Below are 23,601 nucleotides of genomic sequence, written 5' to 3'. Positions count from 1 at the left end.
ATCCTGTCTCTGCAAGCTCAATTCCTACTCCAGGTGGATGGCATATTCTCATTTATACCCTTTCAGATGTTGTGGCTGAACTTGCCTTCCTAAGCAAGAGAGCAGGGGCTTGACCCAGATCTCTTTGAAATCAGCCTTTCTATTTACTCTTCTTAGACTTTGTGCTGAGTTAACAGCATACTCCAGTCAATTGCAGAAGCAGCACATCCCTTTCCTGAGCTTTCCCTGTCCAAAGCCCAGCACAGAGCAGGTTGTCATAATTTCTTTCATCCTTCTGCCAGTTTTGGGGTTTTTTTTTCAGTTCAGTGTAAGCGTCTACTGTCTGATGTTTCTGCCATGGGATGTATGTTTTAGAGTAAACAAGGTTTGTTTTAATTTTTCCAAGATAAATTACCTGTAAAAAAAAATAAAAAAATCTTTGCTTGAAAAAGCTAATTGCACTTATTCTAAAGTGCACCAGTTAGCGTGTCTCGTTTCAGAGCTGAGGCAGGTACCTGAGCCCCTTGCTCTGCTCTCATGTCAAAGGCTGTTCCTAGTGAGCACTGCTGGAAATGGGTACCTGCTTTGTCAGGGCCAGCAAAGCAAGGGTACAGGACACATCCAAGTGACCTCTTGTGCTCCAAGCTACAGAAAGGAACATGCTTGCTGTGCCATCTGAATTGGGGATGGGCCAGGAAAATAAAAAGGAGTCAGTTGGATGTGCCTAAAGCTAAATTTGTAACTTATTTAGCAGTGTGAAGTATGTATTAATGTGGAAGCAGGAATGGTGCACACGTGTCCGTGAGGAGGAGAGAGAATGGAAAGAAAACTTCACAATGAGTGGAAAACAAAAAGTTAAAAACTTCTATGTTCAGGTCTGATGCTAGTCAAATTTCTTAGTTGTTCTGAACGATGCTGAATGGAAAGCTAGAATGCCTTGAACCTAAATATCCTTGTATTGTACTTAGCCTGCTAGATGTACAAGTAAATCCAACAAAAGAACTTCTGTGTCCCCAGGTACCTGTGAACATAACTGTGCAAATCCTCTCACCCCTTCCTACCTACCTTGCCCACCTTGAACTTCTGGTTAGGAGGAATCGGGAAGGGAACTGTGTTTGATTTGCAGTACAATTTGGCCATGCACTTATGATGTAATTATATGCCATGCCAGACAAGAGTTGTATTATGTCATCTTGATAAAAAAATGACTGCTGTATCAATAAGCTACTGCCTATCGTGATGTCAGTCTGCACAATGCTGTTGATCTGGCAGACTCTTAAGCAAAAGGATAACCCCTTTCCTTTTGGTCGCTTTATTAAATCCAGATTGATCTTTCATCCAAAATGTCAACAAATCTGCCAGCAGCTTAGCAATTAATGAGAATAATGACCTGCTGTAAAACAAAAAACAGTGAATTAAAAGTACAGGTCATGTCTGCATTGGCCAACAAGACACAGATAACTTTTTTTTTCAGCTGTTCTTAACTCTCATCTTTGAAAAAAGACATAGATACTAGGGAGAGTCTGTAATCACAATCGAACTCAGGGTCCTATTTGAGCGCTCAAAGATGTTGGCTCGTAATTAGGGACAGCTTCTGCTGTCTGCTGTGGTGATTCTGGCCTCACGCTTTTCACTCTATTCTTCTTCAAAGATTTCTGCTCCTGCTGCTAGGGTTGCTCGGCTAATCATAAAGCAGTTACAGATCTTCTTAAATCATAGCTGGATGCACTAGGAAAGATCAAAATTGATGCCAATTTACATTAATATGAAAGAGTGATACAGCATCTACTTCACCAGAAGCTGAGCTGGTCCTGTAAGAAGGGAGGGAGGCATCTAAAATGGGCGGATTATTAGGACAGAAAATTCTTCTAAGCTTTCTTAAGCTCATCTATATCTACTGACGAATTAGAGCTTTAATTCCCAATGAATTAAAGAGATCAGCTCTGAGAGTTTTTTGTGCTTGTGTATTTTTAAGAATCCAGCTGTTAAATTCTGAAGCTATTTTGATGATAGGACTGAAGATCCTGAATCACTTGGACTCTGCAGTGTTGTATCTAAAATACTCTAATTCCATTTGAAAATTCATACAACTCAGATGCTATCTGTAAATCATATTCTCCATCAAAAAAATGTGTACTCTGAGTAAATGTACTGCTTCTTGTTCACATTTATAATTAAAAGGGTTTTATTTTAAAGGTTAAATGCTTTATATTTTTGGACCAACATGGAAGTGAAACTGTGTTATATTTTAGCATAAATTTTAACAGTACTTCTACTTTCCTTTCATGTTGACACAGACCACATTGGTAAGATTTTATCTGCATAGAAGAAACATGCCTATTATAGTACCTGGGAAGATGTGTGAAAGTGTAACTTAAGTCAGATGCAAAAACTCTTGCTAAGTTTAGTGAAATCAGAGTTTTCCTAGTACATTTAAGAATATATTAATTCTTTGCAAAAAATCTTGTTCTTTCCCTTAGAATAAAACACCAGAATCTGCTAAGAATAAGAGCAACAAGAGTCACTGTACCAGTAAAAGCCTCTAAACACCATTGGAGACATTATTCCTTGAACAATGTGGGTTTATTTGTTTGCATTATTCGGCATGTGAAGATACTTTGGTTGTTTCTTATATATGTATTAATATCAAAGCCAAAATCAATCTTTGTCAGATCCTGCATGGGAGAACTTTAGAGCTCCCCAACACATAATACAAGTCCCAGCTTCTTGCTTGGCCTCCAAGAGGGCATGTCAAGAGGTCTTTTTCATTTGTTTTTGCCTGACTCCCCGTGCTGTCTTCTCAGAGCTACTGAACCCGTGGCGTTGTTGGCATAGCCATCGGCTCCCAGGCCTGATCTCCACACCCCTCACTCCTGTCAGTGGCGCGGCCCCTCTCATGTAGTGTGGAGAATGCAAGCTGTGTCTCTTCTTACACACAGTGCATTTCTTGCTTCATAACAGTTCAGAAAGATGTACCACCATTTCTCAAATGAGTCTCATTTTCTAGGGGTAAAATGGCCAGTAGCTGCTTTGGCTGCGGTGCTGCCCCCACTTTAGCTGAGCACTGTGTCAGCTGTGAGATTTGCCGTGGTTTGTGCGCATCTTCTGATTTCAGATGGGTGCTTTTCATACTGCTTGTATCTGTTCAAATGCTGTATGTTTTGTGCTCTGACGCATTTCCCGACCACTCAGTTGAAATTTCTGATTAAATAGATATTATCAGGTTGAAATTTAGTTAATTACAAAACCAGAGGTAATTGCTTCAAGGATGATGCTTGCATATTTTATTTTTTTTCCCTGTTCCCTCCCTCCAATCTACTGTTGAAAAACAACCTGTTCTTTGTTCTGCTGTGGAAAGGCCCCATACAACAAGACAGCTAGAGCTGAATTGTGCACAAAATGTTGTTGAATGAAAGTGTGAGAAAGTGAAGAGAAGGAAATGTTTTTTTCACTCTTTGAAATCTTGTAAAGGGGCCTGAGTCTGGTAAAGCTGAAACTTGGCCATTTACCTTAAAAGTAGAACACTGAAAGACAGGTACTTCTAGCAAGAAATTTCTGTAATTTTTCTTTATATAGTGTGAACCTGCTTTTCCTGCATAGATAGGATTTTGGAGAAGTCCAAGTAATACACACCTGTTTTGTAACTTATTGCACAGAGCTTCGCATCTGATTGGGTTTGTCTGGTATGTCGTATTTAAGTGGTAGTTGTTTTTTATTTCTTGGCTCATAATTTTTTATGCACATAAACATGGCAAAAGCCTGCAAAAAGAAATATCTGCATTTGGATTGAAATTATCCATTAATATGAAAGCCCAAACTATATCAAGATCATTTGTATTCTGTATACATGCATATGCTAAATAATTTTGTTTTCAGAGTGGATATATTATGGCTTTCTGACTCTGAAATAATTACAAGCCTTAGCTATAGCTGAAGTGTTAGTCACTGTGATTTAGCTCTGCTGGTAATGTTGTGAATATATAGATTATTAATGTGGTGTGGAGCAGCAATGGTGAAGATGAATCTATGGCTGTACCAAGTATTCACCTTTCCCAACAACACCCATCTCTCTGTCAGTACTTGCACCCATTCACCTGTGTAAAACTGGGAAACACTATTAAAATCAGATCCCTGTTTTCAGTAGAAAACTTTTTTTTTTCCCTAAATTAAGACCATTATATTATTCATTTTTCCAAGGTCTTGTGTACCAGTTCCCATACCCACCCTCACATACCCTGGTGCCTCAGTGCTCTCAATACTTTTCAATACTGCACTTGGGAAGTCCAAAACGTGTCAAAAGCAATTGATTTTATTATTCCAACTACACTATTTTTCTAATATTTGTTTCTTCAGCTTTTCTCAAAATGGCTAGCGGTCACAGCTTCTTTCATTTTCCAGTGATATTTGTAGATACTGAGCATATCTGGAAATTACAGCACAACTAAAATAGGAATTCAAATAAGCTTAAGTACTTCATTTGGAAACCTTTGTGATTGACTTACTCGTAGGCGGTGATCGGTCTGAGCAACAAGTATTATAGTCACCACTAAAAATTACGATTAAATTTCCTTCTTAAAAACAGTTTCCAAATGAAGTTAAAAAAGTTGCAGGTTTAGAGAGGTTGCTCAGAAGGCACTCTGCTCTGCCCAAGTGTGTGTTACCTTAAGAGACAAAGGCTGTTGCCTCCCCCTCTTAGACAAGGCAGCAAAGACAGACAACCACATCCTTGCTGTGCACTTTGTGTTCTCAACTGGAGCTTGGAGTTACCAAACCCGCTAATTCCTCATTCAGCAGAGACCAGAGCTAGCTTCAGCTGTAGGATTTTTGCTGCCCTGAGCCTGAGCACTGGCTTGCTCCACTGCCTGGGGGTGTACCATCGAGCACGTTCTCTGCAGGTTTTTACTGTCTGCAGAAGCTAACTAACTGCTAAGACAGTGTCTAATCATATAGAGCTAGTCTTTTTTTGTCTAACTACGATTTATATTTTTAGCCTTTCTGCCACTGATTTTTTTGACATTTTTCCACATTCAAGTGAGTAGTAGTTCACTGAATTTTACAGTAGATGTTCAGTTGTAGCTTCAGAGAGCTGATGATGTTACATCTTCAATGAATTACATGTAATGATTGAGTTTACCAAAGTTTAGTGTCAGGACAATATGCTTCACTACACTATTTTGTGTAATGAAGAGAATAATACCTGTAGGTGGCAATAGTACTGAAGCTGTAGCCACACGCTATTTTGGTTTTTTTTTAAAGTAGTAGGTTACCATCAAGTTAATTTTCAAGTTAGCTTTCTGCAGTTCCAATTGAATAAACAGCTTTACTGATGCTGAAGGCCAGGGCAGTGTGGTCCCTAATGTCTGACTGGAAATCTAAGTGCCAGATTCTCCATGCTACCAGCACTGTCTGGCTCAGGCAAATTAATGGGTGGCTTTGGAACTTCTGTTTCAATGTTTGTCTATCTCTCTTTGTTTATTTTCAGCCACTGAGTGCTGACATGGATTTTTAATGACAGCATTGAGAGAAGTGTGACACTTTAATCATCATTTTAATACACACAATACAAGAAGCTACAATAGTATAGTCACAAATTACAGAATTCTCTCAGTGAACTGGAAAGATAAAAGTTTGTATGTACCCAAAATAAAAAAAAAACCCAACACTGTCCAGGGATGAAGCTTAAGTTCTAGCCCATGGTTGCTCTTTCAAGATGAACTCATGGTGCCAATGGGTAGCAGCAATATCTGGACAGTGTAACGGTACCCGTGCAGCTTTGAGGGCAGCTGAGGGAGGAGGTGTGCTGTGAGCTGTCAGGGTTCGCATCTGAGGGGCTGGTGTGCTCTGGGTTTCAGCTACACTCAGGACAGACCTTAGGCATCTTAAACGTGGGCAGCTGTAGCATGGGATTGCAACAGGATACTCTGGGGAGTGTGGCTGGCTCCAGGACTGCTGGACTCAGAGCAGTATGTCAGTGGTTTACACCCCATTCAGTGCGTTGCCCAATACTTTTGCAATGTGCTTCTTGAGCAGAAACACAGCCGAAGTGTCCTAAGTTGCTAGTTCAGTTGGTCATTGCACTGTATTTATCACTGCAGTGGTTGAAGATCAACTAGGATTACAGAAGTATTGCAAACAACTGCACAGGTACAAAGTAATGAACAGTTCTTAATTTAAGTCTATATCAGTATTTCTTCTGCCGCATTATTACTTGGTAAGTTATTTAAATGCCTACTGAAAATTAAGTAAGATCTCACTTTGACACAAATAGTTTGGATTAGATGAGGCAATGCTAACTGAACAGAAAAATCTTAAGTTCTATTTATGGCCCACTATCTGTGATGGCATTTTTATTAAATTCCACACAATGGGGAGGTGACACATCCACTCAAAATTTTAATTGCCACAAGAATAAATATTTGTCCAGAATATTATTTTTTGGGGGAGTGATAATAGTTCAAAATAAAGAACATTTTTTGCAGAAATTTAATCATTACCTTCAGCTATGAATGCCCATTGCTCAGAGAAAATTATTGCTGTAATTATGCTACCATTCTAACTGGCGTTTTAATTAAGAGTCTTCTGATCAGTGTAAAATCAGGGACCTCTTAATGTGCACCTGAATCCACTGACTAAAATGAACAAGCTGGAGAAATAAACTCCATGTAAAATGTCAGAGAGCTGTTTGGAACAATGAAATAGTTGCAAGTGCCAAACATGCACAGTAACATGTGAAATCAAAGCAAAAGAAAGCAAGTCTGTTGTGACTGTGGGAGCAACAGATGAAGTGGTGACTCCATGACCTACTTTGCTGCACTGATTCACTGGCATTTGTCATCCTGGTAGTCCAAACCCAAGATCCACATCTGTTGATATTGCTACCAGGTGCTTGTAAAGGAAAGTCTGTGATGGCAATTTCAAGCATGGCTGTGATTTCTCTTTCTGTGATTCACTGTACCTGACTAGACTTGTTGTCCTAGAAGGTTAGCATGTTGTTCTCCTTAAGATATTTTATCCCTCTTTTTTTTTCAATACTTTTTGCTCTGCAGCTTCAAATAGTCCAGGCCTTTAAGAAAACTTCTATGGTAGCAGAATTCAGCTGTCAAGTAAAATATAGCTAAGACTAAGCTTGCAACTGGTGTGTGTAGGTCTTGTATTTAGTTCAAATTAGGATCAATAACTATCTTGGACCATATGCCTGCTTTCTAGGCAGTCTTAAGAGTTCAGCCTTGTGGAGGAGCAACATTACAGCCTCCAAAGGTTAAGAAAAATGAGCAGCCAACACACATAAGAGGAATTTTCTAAGAGTGGTGGTGGGTGGGAACAGTTTAAAAACCTTTCTGTGAACCAAAGATCAGACACATGTTTCTGTTGTCAGGGCTGGGAACTTAAGGAATAATGACCTCAGCTGACCTTAATTACCTTGTTGCATAATGATCATAAAAAAGGGAGAGGCTTAGAAATAATGGTTTTACTGTCCTTGTGTAAATGCTAGGCAAGGAATTACTGGGTTACATAGAAGTTGAAGCTGACTCTTTTGCATGTATGTGCATGCTTCAAGTCCGTGTTGTGTATTTGTGGGGGGTTTTATGTGATATTTTAAAAAGATCACAAAAGAATTTAAAATCTTGACTTGATTACACAGGTTGTTTAAGTACTGAGGAACCTGGGGGCCACCTGACCCTTGATAATCGTGCTAGGCAACATAGATAAAGGGTTTATAGACCGGCAGTAACGTTCTAAAATACTCTGCACCTTCTCAGTTTTATGACATGGGCAGACCCTACACATAAGCTACAGGGTTCACAGGGGAAAATAAAACATCTGTCAGTGAATCACAGACTTGTGTTGTGCTGCCATTTTCCAACTCATCGTTGTTCTGTCTTGCAGCAGCCCTCAGAGAGATGGTCTTTGGTGGGCACAGGGCTGGGGAAAAGCACACCTAGAGGTATTGCCCGCAGCTTGCTCCATGATGAATGTCTGTCTCTTGCCCTGCACCAGGTTACCAAAGGGAAGCATCAGGGGATGATGTTACATCTGACAGGGGGATGGTGTAGACCTCTGGGCCTTTTACAGTGGCAGAGCTAACTAGCCTCTGACCCAGCCATCTAGCTCCCATCTCCCCACCTGACACCTCCTCCAAGTATGGTGGTACATGGCTAACAGACCCTGTAACCTGCCCTAGCCCTCTGTTGGCTGCTGTGGGACTTGTGCAGCTGGGGACTTAGCAGGTCAGTGAGAAGTCATGCTTCACATTGCTGCATCTTCCCATGCCGTGTGTGCCAGGTGGTGTTGCCATGTCTCACTGGCTCCTCTCAGCAGGTAGTGTTTTCACCAGGGAACTTGAAGCAAGGATGACGGTGTATTAAAAAGCCAATATGCTTGTTGCTCTGCAAAAATGTAATCATACATCCGTTGCTTGAGTTTTCCCTGTCTTCTCTCTTGCACTTCCCATGCTGCTGCTTCCCTCCTGTGCGTTATTCCATGTCCTATTTCTTCCTCCTCCCCATATGTCCAGACGATGGTGGAACACATGGGTTAAAAGTAACTTTCTTGAATGAGAAGCATGTTTCCAGCAGCAGCAGACAAGGGAAACAAAAATCAATAGAAATGGTTTTCTGGTTCACAGGTTTATTAATGTCTTCAGCTTTAAAGGGATTTGAGATTTTTTTTTGAGGTACATGACCCATCGCAGGCTACACAGACATTTCAAGTTACATAAAAATTTTAAGGAATAACACAGCATTCATGCATGCTCCTGCTCTTGGGGATTTGAAAGGTTACTGCAGATTTCCTTTCCTGTTGCTATGTGTTTTGTTTTCATTCTTGGGAAGCATAGATGAAGGCAAAGGTAGCAGCTGTTTTGGGATGCTGCCCATGAAGCAGGGAAGTTTTGTCAAAAATGTTTTGGGTACCTTCTTCTGTGCTTGTTCCATCCTGCACAAGGGCAGATGTTGAGTACCACATGCTGTCCTATTTTGTCTGTTAGCTTCTTACAAAGGATTTGTCTCTGCTTCTTGTGTAAAGGCCTTCTAGTAAATCTTAGCTGCTGAGCCTGTTCCACTGCCCCCGTCCCTGTGCCCAATTTGTAAAAAAGCACCTGGAGGAGGGTTACAAACTTGTATATGCCCCAGTAACTTCACATGGCTGTCCCTGGGGTCCTGTACAAGCAGCATAATGTGAAAATATTTGAGAAACATGGCAACAGAAAGATGGAGCTATGACGGTGCACCTCTTTTTCCCTTCTAGATGAATTAGTGCAAAACAGTCCTTGATGGGCATTTATCCAGGGTAACCGGCATTAGTAAATAAGGCCACTGGCAGATTTTAACAGAAAAAACAAACAAACAAACCCAGCTTAAGAATTTACCATATCACCTCATTGGAGACAACAATACCTCCTGGCAGAGGTTTCATCCACCCCACAAGTGAACAGAGCAGGACACACATCTGCATGTCAACTCCTTGAGAACATGGAAGGTGACATCTGCCACCCCAGCCCCCTTCTCCTCTGCTCTATTTGGAGGGAAGGATCAGACATGTAACTCAATGGCAAATGAAGCGATGTTGGACTGAAAGACAGTGTGCTTGCTGTCCTTTTTTTTTTTTTTTTTTTTTTTTCTTTCCAGAGCTGCAGCTAAACTGTGTGTACTGCACACTGGTTTTATTTTATTTTTAGGCTTCCAGTGATCAATATACATTGAGAGATAAATGTTGACAAATACAGGCAGAGTGTTTACACTGAGTTTTCTCACCTCAGAGGAAATGTAAAACATGGTACCACTGCATTACAGCATGCCAACAGATGCAGTAGACTGTTTCAGGCAAGCTTTCCTGTGCCTTGCAGTATCACCTGCACAGCAGATTGCTGAGTTTTGTTGCCATGTTCAGTATCAGATTTAACTTTCTCAGTACCCACATGCTTTTAACTTCCCCTGAAATCTGGCTGCTGCCACAAAATAACCCCATCTCTGTTGTTATTATAACATTTAATTGGCGTGGCCTGGTTGAAACTAACCATCTGTGCTGACAAGAATTTCCCTCAGTACACAGCTAAGGCATCAGCCTTCAGCAGCAGAAGAGACCCAATTAATATCTGTCTTCTTTATGGCTTATTTCAAATTCATATAAGGCATCCATAACACTGTCTTCCACCTTCCAGAGAGGCTGACAGAAATGAGATTAGTCGGAAACTATCTGAGGAGTGAAATTCATCCTGTGCTGACAGCGCCAAACCGCATGATGATACCCCTGACTATGGGATGGAGCTCAACACAGGCAGAGCTCAAGAACTGTTTTGGGAACAGTGTCATCTCTGATTTGCTTAACTGTATCAGATATATTTGTTTGTGTTACACTAAAGCACAACTGCTATAAACAATTTTGTATATATACATAAATAAAATAAAAAATACTGTTCAGAATGATACTTGAAAGATTCCTGTATGTATCAAGTCTTTCAAGCAAACCACAAAATCAAAGGATGCAGAAAGATCAAGGTTGAATATTAATAAAAGGGTGCAGCAGGAGGCCTTTCAGACTCCCTGTTTAGCAATGCTAGTGCTGTGGCCATATCTGAAAGTTAACTTGGGGTTGGTTTTTTTTGTTTGTTTTGTTAGCACCTCAGCTTGATAGTCTCCAGATCTCTTTTAAGGAAAAACATTAAAAATGAAGTGAAAAGACCAAGTAGATTATCCAGGGAAATTTAAGTTTTAATAAAAGATGCTTGTAACTATAGCCCTGAAGTGATGGATAATTCAGTAAAATATCAGTGTGCCTTTGAAATAACCTCACAGAAAAGCTGTTGGCCATACATAAGTCAATAACTTGTATGTGCATATTTCTAAAATCTTGAAAATAGTTTCCACGTTCTCTCTCAGATGCCATGTGATCTGACAGGATCAGCATATTCTTCAAAGCACTTGCATAAATACATCAGTGTCTTCGCAAAACTACATGGAATTTAAGGTCCAAAGAATTAGTCCTGAGTATCCATTGCAGCAGATCTCAGCTATGTGGTAAGTTCTGCCACAGCTGCTCCAGAGATTGATGCTGACTGGTACTGACAGTATGATCTACAAGGTCTAACTAAATGGTGATATTTCATGTGTAGGAATCCTCATTTGTCTAAGCAGCAGCACTATATGCTGATAAAATCCTTGATGATCAAAATCAGTTTAATTACTATCATTAGATTTTAATCAGGAAGGTGACATATATACAGATACCTGGAGACATATTTCTGAAATTTCTTATGGGAACAAACTCTCATCACATATATGGCTTTTTAGATAGCTATTCTTCCCTCATTCAGTTAAATCCTAGTAAATGGAATTAGGAAAAGGCAGCTAGAACAAATTATATATTTCTTCCCTCTTCCTGAGACACAGTCCTGGTGGAAGTGCTCCTGCTAGCTTGCAGCCCACCTATTAATATGGAAACACTGCAGGTGCTCGGTATTAAAACTGCAAGTTTTCATACAGCTTCTCATGATTTTGATTCAAGAAATGATGATATTGCATGCTTTCTTATGTGTGTATATATATGTATCTACAAATATGTGTACTTATGTATATAAATTCTAGCTTAAAATAGCTAGACACACACAATTAAGTCTGACTGAGGGCTCCATATGCAACACTCAAAGATATCCAAATGCCACAGAATTTGTGGTGAAAAGTATTTCAAATTTACTAGTTGCTGAAACCAAGATTTTATTGTGCATCTGCAGCAGTGCTGTAGTAAACTACAGACACTGATGCTGTGCCCTTATTTGAATGGTTCTGCAGAACGTGATAACTTGCTCATTCCAGTTACAGGACTGATTTTTTTCCTGCTTTAATGGCTGTCCACAATTAATTGAACTAAAACCCATTGGCAGTAACAGAAGTGATTTGGGAGTGCCCTTAGATTTTTGGTAATGTTTCACAGAAGTCAAAAGGTTCGTTGCAATTTAACGGCATCTTAAAAATCTGTTGGAAGAATTACTAAAAATCAGCTCAGAACCGTCCCCCTCCCCCAATCAACCTGTAACATGCAGGACAAGTCCACTTACTTCTTCTTGGGGTAAAAATGCACCAGGTCTGTCACATCCTTTCTAAAAGAAACTGTTAACTCTCTTCCTACTGCCCTGTATTGCTATTTACTGTCCATCCAACACAGTGCCCAGCTGACAACTGCTCAGGCTTTTGGCAGACTGAAGTCAAGAAGGTACGGTGTGGGTGTTCCCCCTACACGCCATGCAGTGCCACGTGGAAACTGCTCGCTCTGCCTATAAAACGCTGTAAGCACTGGGGAGGCTTTAATTAATAATGTGTCTTTATACATACGCATGTCTGTAGAACACCTAATGAACAAAGAGAAGGTAGCTTGAGCAGTTTATATTCAAAATTTTCTGTCTAGTGTTTTTCTTATTTCTGAGATTACAGGGCGTTATGAAGACATGTTGAAAATAGTAGGGATTCATTTGCTGGAACAGTCATTCACAGCTGCTGAGGAATACTGGAAAACTAGGGGAGGGGGAAATGCTCCTGTGCCTGTGTTTGATGATGCATGTTTTTATGTGCATAAATCTAGAAATTACAAAAGGAAACAAGAGGGTTGTGTCAAGAACTTCTAGGGGAATCGAATCAAAAAGAGGTTTGTTGCAATGCAAACAAGTTGCAGGGAGTTTAGCTCTGTGCATGCGAAGAGGAAGTAAAGAACTGTCCACAGATAGAAAACACACCCTGTGGGGGGAGAACCTGCCGACTGGGAGCTGTTCATCTCTTCTCATTCAAAATTGCTGTATGATTTTGATATACGGGATGAAGATGTCTTGCTGAGAGCAGTTACTACATCTGTTTGTTTCTATTTTCATCTGAAGAAGAGGATTCACTTTAAGCTGTTTAAATGCTTAGGAACTTCGTTTAACTTTTACATGTTTATTCTGCTGCCTGTGTCCATTCACTACAGAGGAATACAAAACTTCCCTGCTGATTTAGTTGAGTTTATCTACTTCTTTTCTGCATCAGTGAAGCTGAGTTGTGTACAGATGTGCCCTTCTTACTATTGGATGCCTTAGAAAAATAAATACGTTATGGTTTTGGGGGCTGACCAGATAAAATCCCAATAACTAAAGGAAATTTCGTTATCAGTAGCAAGGGGAAAGTTTATACAGATTTAGTGAAGCATCCCCTGGAGATGACACATTCTTAGAGAAGACAAGAGCATATTCCTGCTGGGTCACTTATTTTAGTTATACAGAATGATTTTTTTTCACTTTTCTAGCAAACCAGATAATTGTTTGTGTACCTCAGATGCTTTATCTCCACAGATGTTCTAATGCCACATTTGCATTATCCTTGGTCCTTCAGGCAGTGCTGTTAGTTTCATCTTTCCCTCATCATAATTTCAGCAGCTGGTATTATGACACTCAGATATAACTGCTGATTTCAGCTTTAGCACGCGATTCACTCTGAAGCTTCCTGCTGGGTTTTTGCTTGGATGATGCTGTATGTTATTTTTCCAAGGCCTGACTGAATCATACTATTATTGAAGATCTGTTAGAAAATGAGAAAATGGTTCATTTTAAAGGCTTAATAGTTCATTTTGGGGTGTCTATACTTTTACAAATTTCCATAAATGTTAGATTCCTTAATATTTGACTGCATCCTCATTCCATATCTTTTACAAGGATAATGAGCCTTTATAAAGATCCACAGCATATTGATGTTAAGAGCCTTTGAATACAAACTTACCCAACAAGCTATGACACCATTAAACCCTTGGCAACTAAGAATGTGATCACACGATCAACTTTAGTCCTTACTTCTGACTTCTGCTAGGTTCTGCCTTCTGTCCTGAGGCATGATTCCCCGACCACTTTCCAGAGTCAACACCGAGGCTTGAGGAGCTGTGCAGCCAGTCGGATGTGGGAGCTAATAAAACTCATACCTATGTATTTTTGCAATCTAATAATGTATTTTGTTTTGACAGAGGTAGTTTTCACCTGGATCAAGTCTCTGAGCAGCTCATAACTTCTGCATCCATATTACAACCCAGCCTCAAGGATAAGATACTAGACCAAACACAGGCAGTAAAGGTACATCTCTCTGCCCTGATAATGCATATATAGATGTAGCATTACAGGCTATCAGCCATCAGTTTTACGTAGGAAGCAGTGACATCCAAGCAGTCAGTGTTTTTTGTTGCAGTTTACATACATTGTATAAATACTCTTCTGCCTTTGTTACTTACCTGTGAGCAGCTCACATGGCTTGCTTCCAGGCTGATACCAGTAACTGGCCGTGTCTCTTTATGGCCTCTGGTATCTTCCCATGCCAGTAGTTTCAAGGCTGCTGATGTCACCTGGTGGCTGTGCTGTCAGGGAGGCCCCACCTGTAGCTGGAATTGTTCTTCATCTGCACAACGGGCACATATAAATAGTGCCCTTTGGCAGCTGCTTGCTATTACTCTCTGTGCAGTTACAGCAGAGCTACAGGTATGTGACCAGAGCAGTTTGGCTTACCAGCCAAGGCAGAACTGTGCCTTTCAGTTTAGGCAAATCCTCAAACCATGCCTAGAATTTCAGCGTGCAAAACAGAGCTGTTGGAAAATGGTAAGTTATTTTCTTGGAAACTTGTGGCAGAAATGAAAAATAAGTGAAATGAAAAATGAAAGTGAAAACAGAGTGTTTTTCCTGTTAAATTTTCAGACAGTGAAAGGTTTGCGATATGTTGTCTTAAAAGAAAATGTATCTTTTAGAAAAAAGACAACCTTTCATTGAAAGAAATAGAATCATTTAGGTTGGAAAAGACTTCTAAGATCATCAAGTCCAACCGTTAACCTAGCACTGCCAAGTCCACCACTAAACCATGTCCCAAAGTGCTACTTCTACATGTCTTTTAAATGCCTCCAGGGAAGGTGACTCAACCACTTCCCTGGGCAGCCTGTTCCAATGCTTGCCCACCCTTTTAGTGAAGAAATTTTTATTAATATCCCATCTAATCTCTGCTGGTGCAACTTGAGGCTGTTCTTGTCCTATTGCTTGTGATCTGGGAGAAGAGACCTACCTTCACCTCATTACAATCTCCTTTCAGGTAGTTATAGAGAGCAATAACATCCCGCCTGAGCCTGCTTTTCAGTTTTGGTGAGTGTTAATGGAAAATAGCTCCATTATTTTGTAATTGTACCAGACCAGTGCATTTGAGATACTGAAAATCATTAGAATTGGTGTCAGAGTGAGTTTCAAGGCAGGCACCTTCCTTTCATGTCCTATGTTTTTGCAATACCACCTGTTTCTGAAGGTTTTTCTTGATTTGTGTAACACAGCTTCTCCTCAGCTGTGTTACTTTGTCCTAACTTTCATATGCCTGAGCCCCAGAACTATAATCGCTTATGATATGCCATGTTGCTATTAGAGTTTTTATGTTGCTTTGAGAGTTTATATATTCCTTCAATGCTTTCTACTGAGACTCATAATTACAACCATTTCAAAACCTATGTGTAATAATTAATCTTTATTAGTAGAATAGGAAAGCTGGAACATTCAATTTCTCCCCTTATAATACTTTAAATAAAATTGTTTATAAGGCTGTGTATGTAAGATACACACACAAACATAAATAAATGTAAGGGAACATTGTAAAAGAACAGTTTCACTAGCAAGCCTATAATTATTACAGGTTTTTTCTCTATTTTGGTTTGTAAGTGTGTGCTGTGAGATTTTTGTTGGTAATGTCATGCCTTTATATTGGGCTTGAAAAATCTGTCTGACATCTGTAAAATTGCTGGCCTGAGGTGGTTGCATAAACGAAGTGGGGAGTTGCTCGTAGCTCGAGCAGAGGCAATTACTTGCCAACCTCCCAGATCAGACCAACCCAAACTCTGCTGCCAAAACTGGTGAGTTTTAGGCAGGAAGAGGGACAGCTTCATATTTCAGTGGCACGTGAGGCTAACTGGTGATGGGTAGGACAGAGTACAGAGGGGGCACTGGAAGGGCAGAGAGGTTTCATTTTCTTTCAGCCACAGAACTGTCTGGCTGCTGCAGGGTGTCTTCGGCTCTCCTGTCAGGTGTCTGTGGACACTGAGGTTCTCTATGCTTCTGTTGCCTTAAGACTGGTTTACACATAAATGCTTTAGCAACATAGCTGTATTGCTTAAGAAGATAAAGAAATCCTACCCTTCATGGATGTAACTTTAGTAAGAAAAGCTCAGTTACAATTATTCTGGGAGAAAAGGTATTAATTTTGTTCCAGAAAATTGTATTCCTGTATAACAGAATAGGAATTTTTAATGGCAGATGTTTTATCTCCCCTGATCCATTTTCTAGTGATTGCATGCTGTAACATTTTCCATTAATGGAAGTTCAGGGGGAAACAAAATGCTAGAACTCAACTTTGTGTTGCTACAGTTTCCAAAACATTGCAAAATAGGCTGCTGCTTATATGTTCCTGCTAAAACTCGGGTCCCAGGGGATAAGAAAACTGTACTGTAAGATATCTCATACATTACACTAGTTGTACAAGAACAAAGCAGAACACTTGAATCTTTCAAAAATTGTCCCCAAATTTTTTTAACAAACAATAGTTTATGAAATTATGATTTTAAAAGTCCTAAAAGGATGAGTATGAGTATATGTTAAACAATTAGATTTATTTTTTCTGCTTAGAATCTGTGTTCTCTCACAGACTATAATGAAGCATCTGACAACACCAGGATAGTTAAAAATAGGAATCATGTTATATCTTATCTCTTGCCTCCATGGGCAACTAGTCACATATCTAAACTCACTAAACCTAAATTCCAATCTAAATCATGATTCCAATATTAGTAATTGTATAGTTCTGATGCAGGAATGTATGCATACAGGTGCTGCAGTTTGATATTTTGAAGAATGAATACTTACATGCAGGCAGTTATGAAGCTCTGCTTCTATATTTGGGACATGAGTAGTGAGTGAATTTCTGTGGAATATACAGAAATATGTAATAAAGGCCTTGCATATTGAAGCAGTTGGCAAAACTTTAATCGAGGGACCTGGATTTTTTCCATAAAAAGCATTGTAAAATGAAAATAAAATGAATGTAATACCTGTTAGAAACACAACCAAGAAGCAAATAACAGCAAATGCTTTATTCAGTGAAAACTATCTTGTAGCATTATATAGTAATACATAGTAATAACCCAGAACCAGCTCCTTGATAAATTACTATATTTAGGTGATTAAAGGGATTACATTGCTGGATACTTACAAATGATGGTTGATACAAATTTACTTAGTGTAATGCAAATATCTATGCTATTCTGTGGGGGTTTTTTTGTTTGCAATTTGCTGCCTTTAAAATATTTGTTGTAAAAATCAGGCATTTGGAAAATTTATGCTAATTAAATATAGTGGCACATAGTGGCATTTGGACTTTTCTGCTTAGTTGATGTTAATCTTTTGAGTCCCTGTCACCCAAATCAGAGCTAAATGTCATAAGTTTAGGTCTGGCAGACAGAAAAGTAAACTGGAAGGAGCTTTCTGGTTTTATTATGCTAATCTTAAATGGGCTCTTAACCATATTTATCTAATGGCTTTTATTATTACCTGGTTAACCCACCAGGTAACTGACTTAACACATTCCCTGTTCACCTGGTTTTAAAGGAAATTCATATTACATTGAATTAGAATTAGCAAAACCACAGTTAGATGAGTTATAGGTGGTCAGTTTTGATAGTGATGAGGGAACTTGAGTTTCATGTCCCTGTAACTTTCATGTCTGTAGATAGAGTCACTACACTGAAACCCAAAGAGCTGCATTGTAACAACGTTCACCAGGAAGTAGTGTATACTTACTTGTGCAATCATGAATATTTCTGTCCTCTCATAACCCATCTGTGCTTTCTGGTTGACTGGCAAAGAAGTCCTAACCCTGCATTTGACATTGTCTCTTAATATGGAAATAATTGATGTCACGTGTTTACCATGACATAACTTCTGCAGAGCCACAGCCATGCAATGCACTTCATAGACAGATAAAATTGACGGGTTCCTATCCAGCACGATCTACAATCTCCGTGTGCAGCCATCAGCCACAAACTGAGCCGAGATGTCTGTGAAGCTATGGCCACAAAGCAGTGGGGAGAAGGCTGTGGTGTATTGACTTACAGAGCATCTAGGAGCTCAGATGTCAGCTACCTGGCTACATGCCACTTCAGGGAGGCTCTGTGCAGTGGGTAGAGGTCACACATCCTGAGACCAATTCTTGTGCTTACGGGCTATGTCTAGTTTGAGGTTTTGGCTTCTTTGTTTTAATTTGGAATAATTTGGGATAAAAGGTTACACTGATATAACCACCAGGATATGCAGTAATAGGAGATTCAGGCTGGCTGCCTTCTGGCTGCAGTCTGAACAGTTTAGATGCAAGTTCACATTTGTGTTTTGGAATGGGGTACACCTTTATGTGCCAACAGGCTGCAGCTGTTGGTCCAGCATACCTCATGGCAATATCGAAATGGCTGATTCGGGGCAGCCAGGCTGCATACACTTATTTCCAGAAGGGCCCCAAATCACGTATTATGGGGCAGAAGAAAATTTGTAAGCTTATGAGCAGCAACCGTTAACATTGCCTGAGGGAGAATTCTGCACAGCCTTTGAAACGTGGGTCATCTTTAATGTAAATAGCTGGGCTCCAGGCAAGTTCTTGGACATACAGAACAGGTGGCAATCAAGTCTGCTAAAAAGGTAGCTTTTATTCATAGCATTTAAAATGCAAAACATCGCCACAGTCCTGTAAGTACTGTTTGCACTAATGCTGTCACTCAGCAGGTGCAATGAGGAATTATGTAGCAGAAATTTCCTAGGCTGTGCAAGAATAAGGAAGGGGCTTGAAATTGCCTGTCATCACACAGCAAGAAACACAGGATAGTAGGCAGGGGAAGGGAAGAGGGAGAACTGCTGTTACCCTCAACTGTAATTTTTCACTTGCTTTTCTATCCTTCACCCCCTATCAATGCATAAGACATGATGACAGTCTTAGTTTTGCAGTTTTTTCCTGTGTTGAAAACGGGTATTCACAGAGTGTTCATGGCTTTTATATCCTGAAAGCACATAAAACATTTCTGCATGAGGAGAGAATCAGGGGAGGAGAGGAATCAATTTAAAATTTCAGTTTGAATGTTCATCAGTATCTTCTGAATGAACGTCACAGCTTGGCAATGCAATCTGCATGTCTCTGTGTGTGTGATCCCTTGGTAGTTTGTTCTGGGTACAGACAAGTGAAGTATCTCCTTTCCTATGAGCTTGGAAGGCTCATGCTTTGGCAGATAAACTGAGAACCATGACAGTGCATTCAGGGATAACTGCAAGACCGATGTCACTCAGCACTGTTCCATTTGCCATCAGACTTAGAAATGGCACTGACAGTCTGTAATCATGCAGACCTTTTCCCTGGAGACTGGTTGCTACAAGCTTTCGGAAAAAGATTTGGAGGGCATGTCAAAAAGTCTTTCATGAGAAGCAGCAGTATCCTGTTTAGAGTACAGATGTTACCATTGTAGAAAAAAGGACCTTCGCCTTCTTCCTGATTGTACCTTTGCCAATATACTCTTGACACTGTATGTTTAATTTCTCCCAAACATCAGAACACAAGATTTAATAATAGCATTTTTAATTGTGGAGAGCTCAAGGTTCTCCGCAGAAGAAAGGTGTGCTGTGCTTCTCCTTTTACAAATGTGCTAGTGGAAGTCCAAAGTAGTAAAGTAAATTGCCAAGATCCGGATTCATGATAAATCTGGAAAAAGAATGGGGCCAAACCTCAGGCCAGCCTCCTAACAACAGAATTTCCACGCCTTCCATCTCCATACAGGTTTCCTTTCTTGTGATGCTTCCCAGTATGTGTATACAACCTCATCTCTGGGATTACATTGTGTGAGAGTTGGGTTTTTGCTAAGTAATCCCACTGTTGCCACTGCCAATTCTTCTCCCTCCCTCCATGGCCTATGCGTAAGTGAGTATAGATAATCCACGGCTTACAGGTGGGACCTGCTGTGCAGGGTCATGCAGCAGGAAATGGATGGCAAAGATGCAGCTTTCGCGGGGAAGAGTGGGACAGGAGTTGTCTGTAGAAAGCCCAGGCTCCCCCTGACAGGCTTGCTTTGGGCAATGCCTCTGCTGCCCCGACACCAATTTGATTTTCCTAACACAGGGCAATGCAGGCAAAGCCAGTATTGATGTCTGCCCCTCTGAAAGCTGAACGCAGTGGTGTACAGTGATCTTAAAGTCTAACCAGACCTTCCATTCCTAATTGGCATTACTTTTTAAAAGGTCACTTTAAGAAGGTAGGCAAAAAAATGTAAATAACAGGAGTTAAGTATGTTGAAGGAGCCAGCATGTTGAAGTGAGGGAAAGCACTGGAGAAGGATGTGCCTGTAAGGACTCTGGGCAGTCAGTGAGGGATTTTGAGGTATGTGAACTTTAAAATTGACACAAAGGATGTCTGGGATGATTTAATGCTTTTATCATTAATTTAAACCATATAAATGAGTTTTAAAAATACTTTGTGAGAAGAACAAAGGATAAGACAATTCATCTATGGGCTACCACTTCTATCTGTGGCACTGCCTCATGTGCCTGCCAGTATCTGGAAGGATTTGCTTTAGTGAGTTGAAGGTTCAGCTGAGAGCAGGTGCAGTGTGTGGGAAGAGCATTTATCTAAACTCTGTGGGCTTTTGAAAATAACAGTGAGAGAAGTACCTGGTGAGGCTGTCAGAAGTGCTGTGCAGTATTCTGCAATGTTTGGGGAGTCATGTTTCTGTTTTAGAGTGGGAAAGGAGCTCTGTACAAACCAGCTGTGTGTGCAAGAGAAGGGTGAGTTGTCCTTGCTCAGCCAAGCAAAATGAAATGTATTCCACAAACACACCATAGGATAACAGTCCTGCTCCTGCTACAGGCCAGGAAGGACCTAGCAGCACATGTGTGAGGGGGGGAAAGTTAAAGGGGAAAAGAGCAGCCTTTGGCCAGAGAATTGCATGGCACCATAGTTTGGTACACACTAAATTTGCACTCTTAAGATGCAGATGATTTAGCTCCAGCATATGAAAAGAACCATTTATTGAGATATCTGCAAAGTGCAGCACCTGCAGAGACTGCTGAGATAGCAACAGCTCCTAATTCAGCTTGCATGGAAGGGCTCTCCTGATCTGTGGGACCAGCGCCTCTACCCAGGCAGCTATTTCTCCTTCACCATAACTTGCTGCTGTGTGCAGCAGTTGTTCCTAGTTGTCCAGCCTGCTGCCCTGTGGTTACAGCTCCTCTGGGAACCACCATGCCAGGACTTTCGCTGCGGGTGCAGGATGCTGTTGCCAGTACGTGTGTCACCACTGAGAGCAGCACCCGAGCAAGCGGATCCACAGGCTTAATTGGAAGGTGTAACTAATGCAACGCCAAGGTCTTGTCAGACTAACTGTATTATCCTCTCTTCTTAGAAGCTACATTAGGAGAGAGTGCTTCCTTTGTAAATATATTGGTACATATGTTAATACTACTGAGCCCAACCACACACGATGTAACTAAATACATATTGCACATCCCTGCCTCTTTTCATCTTGAAGAGAAGTTTCATCATTTTGCAGCTAGTCTGCTTGTACGATTTAAATAAAACTCTTAAACTTTTGAATAAACAATGATTTACAATAAACCATGTTTTACTGAAAAGCCAAGCAGCTGAAGCCTTTTATGTGCCCCTTTTCCAACTACTTACCCCCTCTGTGCTTTGATTGACTATGTCTGGCAAGGCTTAAAAAACTCCTGAAAGTTTCTGAGGAATTAGGGATGTTTCATCTGAGGTGCTGGAAACTGCACAGTCCCCTTTGGAAATGCACAATTACGACTTCAGTCAAAACCCCAAACCCACAACATTTGCCTATTTAATTTCTTGATGACCTTTACCTCTAGAGTTCCCCACCCTCTGGTACATTTTGAGTCATGAATTAACTTTCATGCCTGAGCTGAAGGATTGAAGAAATCCAGTTCCCATTTTAAAGCTTTTTCCCAGCAGCCTTCCAACTTCAGCTGTCTTGTTCAGCTGTGTAAGAAGTATAGGAAGGATGGCAAGTCATCGCCTGTGTGCAGTTATCCTGCGTTAGTTTGGTTACTTTGAATACTGCGTTGGGCAAATAATGCTTCCTTTAGTAAACCCACTCACTAATTCATTTGGGATAGCTTTGTAAAAACTGATGTCAGAGTTGAAGAAGAAACTCCTGTCAAGAAGTTGCGGTCTAGGATTTATTTTTACTTTGGTATTTCAGGTCTTTCACCAAGGAGGCCCTTATATCAGATCATTAACCTGTGATAGTAGTGTTATCTCAGAGCATAAGATTACAATAAAAAATGTAAATGGTGGCAGGGAAACATTTTTTATGTGCTGTGTGCCCCCCCCCAGGATAGTTAGCTATGTTGATTTATTTATGTTTTTATATGCACATGCCTTGAGACTGTTGCTGTCTCCAGCTAGGGAAAAGCAGTGTGACTCATGCATGAACATCTTAACAACTGTACCTAAAAGGTGAAGTCCTGCTGCGGTTGCAAGGCTGTAATTCTGAAGGAACTCCAGATTTACTTTGTGTAACGAGGTAGAAGTGGTAACTCAGCTGTTCCGTTTATTCCATAAGAGAAGTACATTTCCTGTACAACTTAACGAGTGATTATAAAAACAGTATTCTACTTGCACTTTTCAGCAGTTTAAAATATAAGTGTTGCTGATTTAAATGCATTCATCAGCATAGATATTCTGAAGACAAATGGAAAAATCAGTCAGAAACCCTGCTCAGCATTTAGGAATTTAATTACATTGGCATATACATGCCTAGGAAGACAAGTTTGCTTTGGGTGTTCACAAGTAAGGTTTGCAGCTTCCCTGTGCTAGGGTGCCAAAAGATTTATCTGATCTGTGTGATGTGCAGAAATGGGGACTGGATTGGCTGCTGTACACCACTGGCCACTTTGGAAAATGCAGACCCTTGGTTATTTAGTTGGTTTGACAGAGTTTTTATAACATGTTTATTGTGGTGAACCTCTAGGTATGAAGGATTTTCCAGCAGCCCCACTCACCTGTGTCCTGGCTGCCTTATGCTACAGCAAACAGCCAAAACCTTACAGCTGAGTCTGTGCCAAAATGACAACACACTTATGGTTTCTTCCTGTCTTTCCCCTTTGTACTTCTGAACCTTCAGGATGTGCTAGGTTTTGTGAGGTTTTGCTATAGCCGCTGGCTCTAACTTTCTTTTAAAAGAAGTGGAGATGGCCACTCGATGGTAACGTCCTCCGAGAGCTGGAGCTTTAGCGAAAAGCCTGAACTAAAGCAGTGGCTGTCTGCAGGAGGAATGGGGCTGTCACCCCTCCATACCTCTGGGAAGATCGTCGTTGTCCCAGCTCCTGCTGCCCCCCGCCCAACAAGTGCCGGCCTTCAAAATTAAAAAAAAAAAAAAAAAAAAAAAAAAAGGCAAAAAACCCCGCGGTTTATGGCTCCCTCCCCCTGGCTGAAGCTCGCTCCCACCCTCGCCTCCCTTCAGGCGTCTTTCCTATTTCGCAGAGAGCGGGAAATAGGGAAATACCACAGCCCCGACCCCCCCACCCCCGACCGTGAGGCGCCACCACGCGCG

General features: G+C 40.6%; 1 protein-coding gene and 1 long non-coding RNA gene across 7 annotated transcripts in view; one reads left to right on the top strand and one right to left on the bottom strand.

Moving 5' to 3' along the window:
- The window catches only part of TMCC3 (transmembrane and coiled-coil domain family 3), a 148,173-nt gene that overhangs the window by 70,878 nt on the left and 53,694 nt on the right, over window positions 1–23,601 (top strand). The gene's annotated exons all lie outside the window — the stretch shown is intronic.
- Window positions 413–23,554, bottom strand: LOC308065948. Its single transcript, XR_013928986.1, has 2 exons — window positions 14,215–23,554; window positions 413–13,517 (listed from the first exon to the last, which is right to left on the bottom strand). It is a non-coding gene; the product is annotated as an uncharacterized lncRNA (long non-coding RNA).

This window comes from Falco punctatus, assembly GCF_963210335.1.
Source record: "Falco punctatus genome assembly, chromosome: 6".
In the NCBI taxonomy this organism is placed as follows: domain Eukaryota; kingdom Metazoa; phylum Chordata; class Aves; order Falconiformes; family Falconidae; genus Falco; species Falco punctatus.
This window is presented reverse-complemented; position numbering and strand designations above follow the sequence as displayed.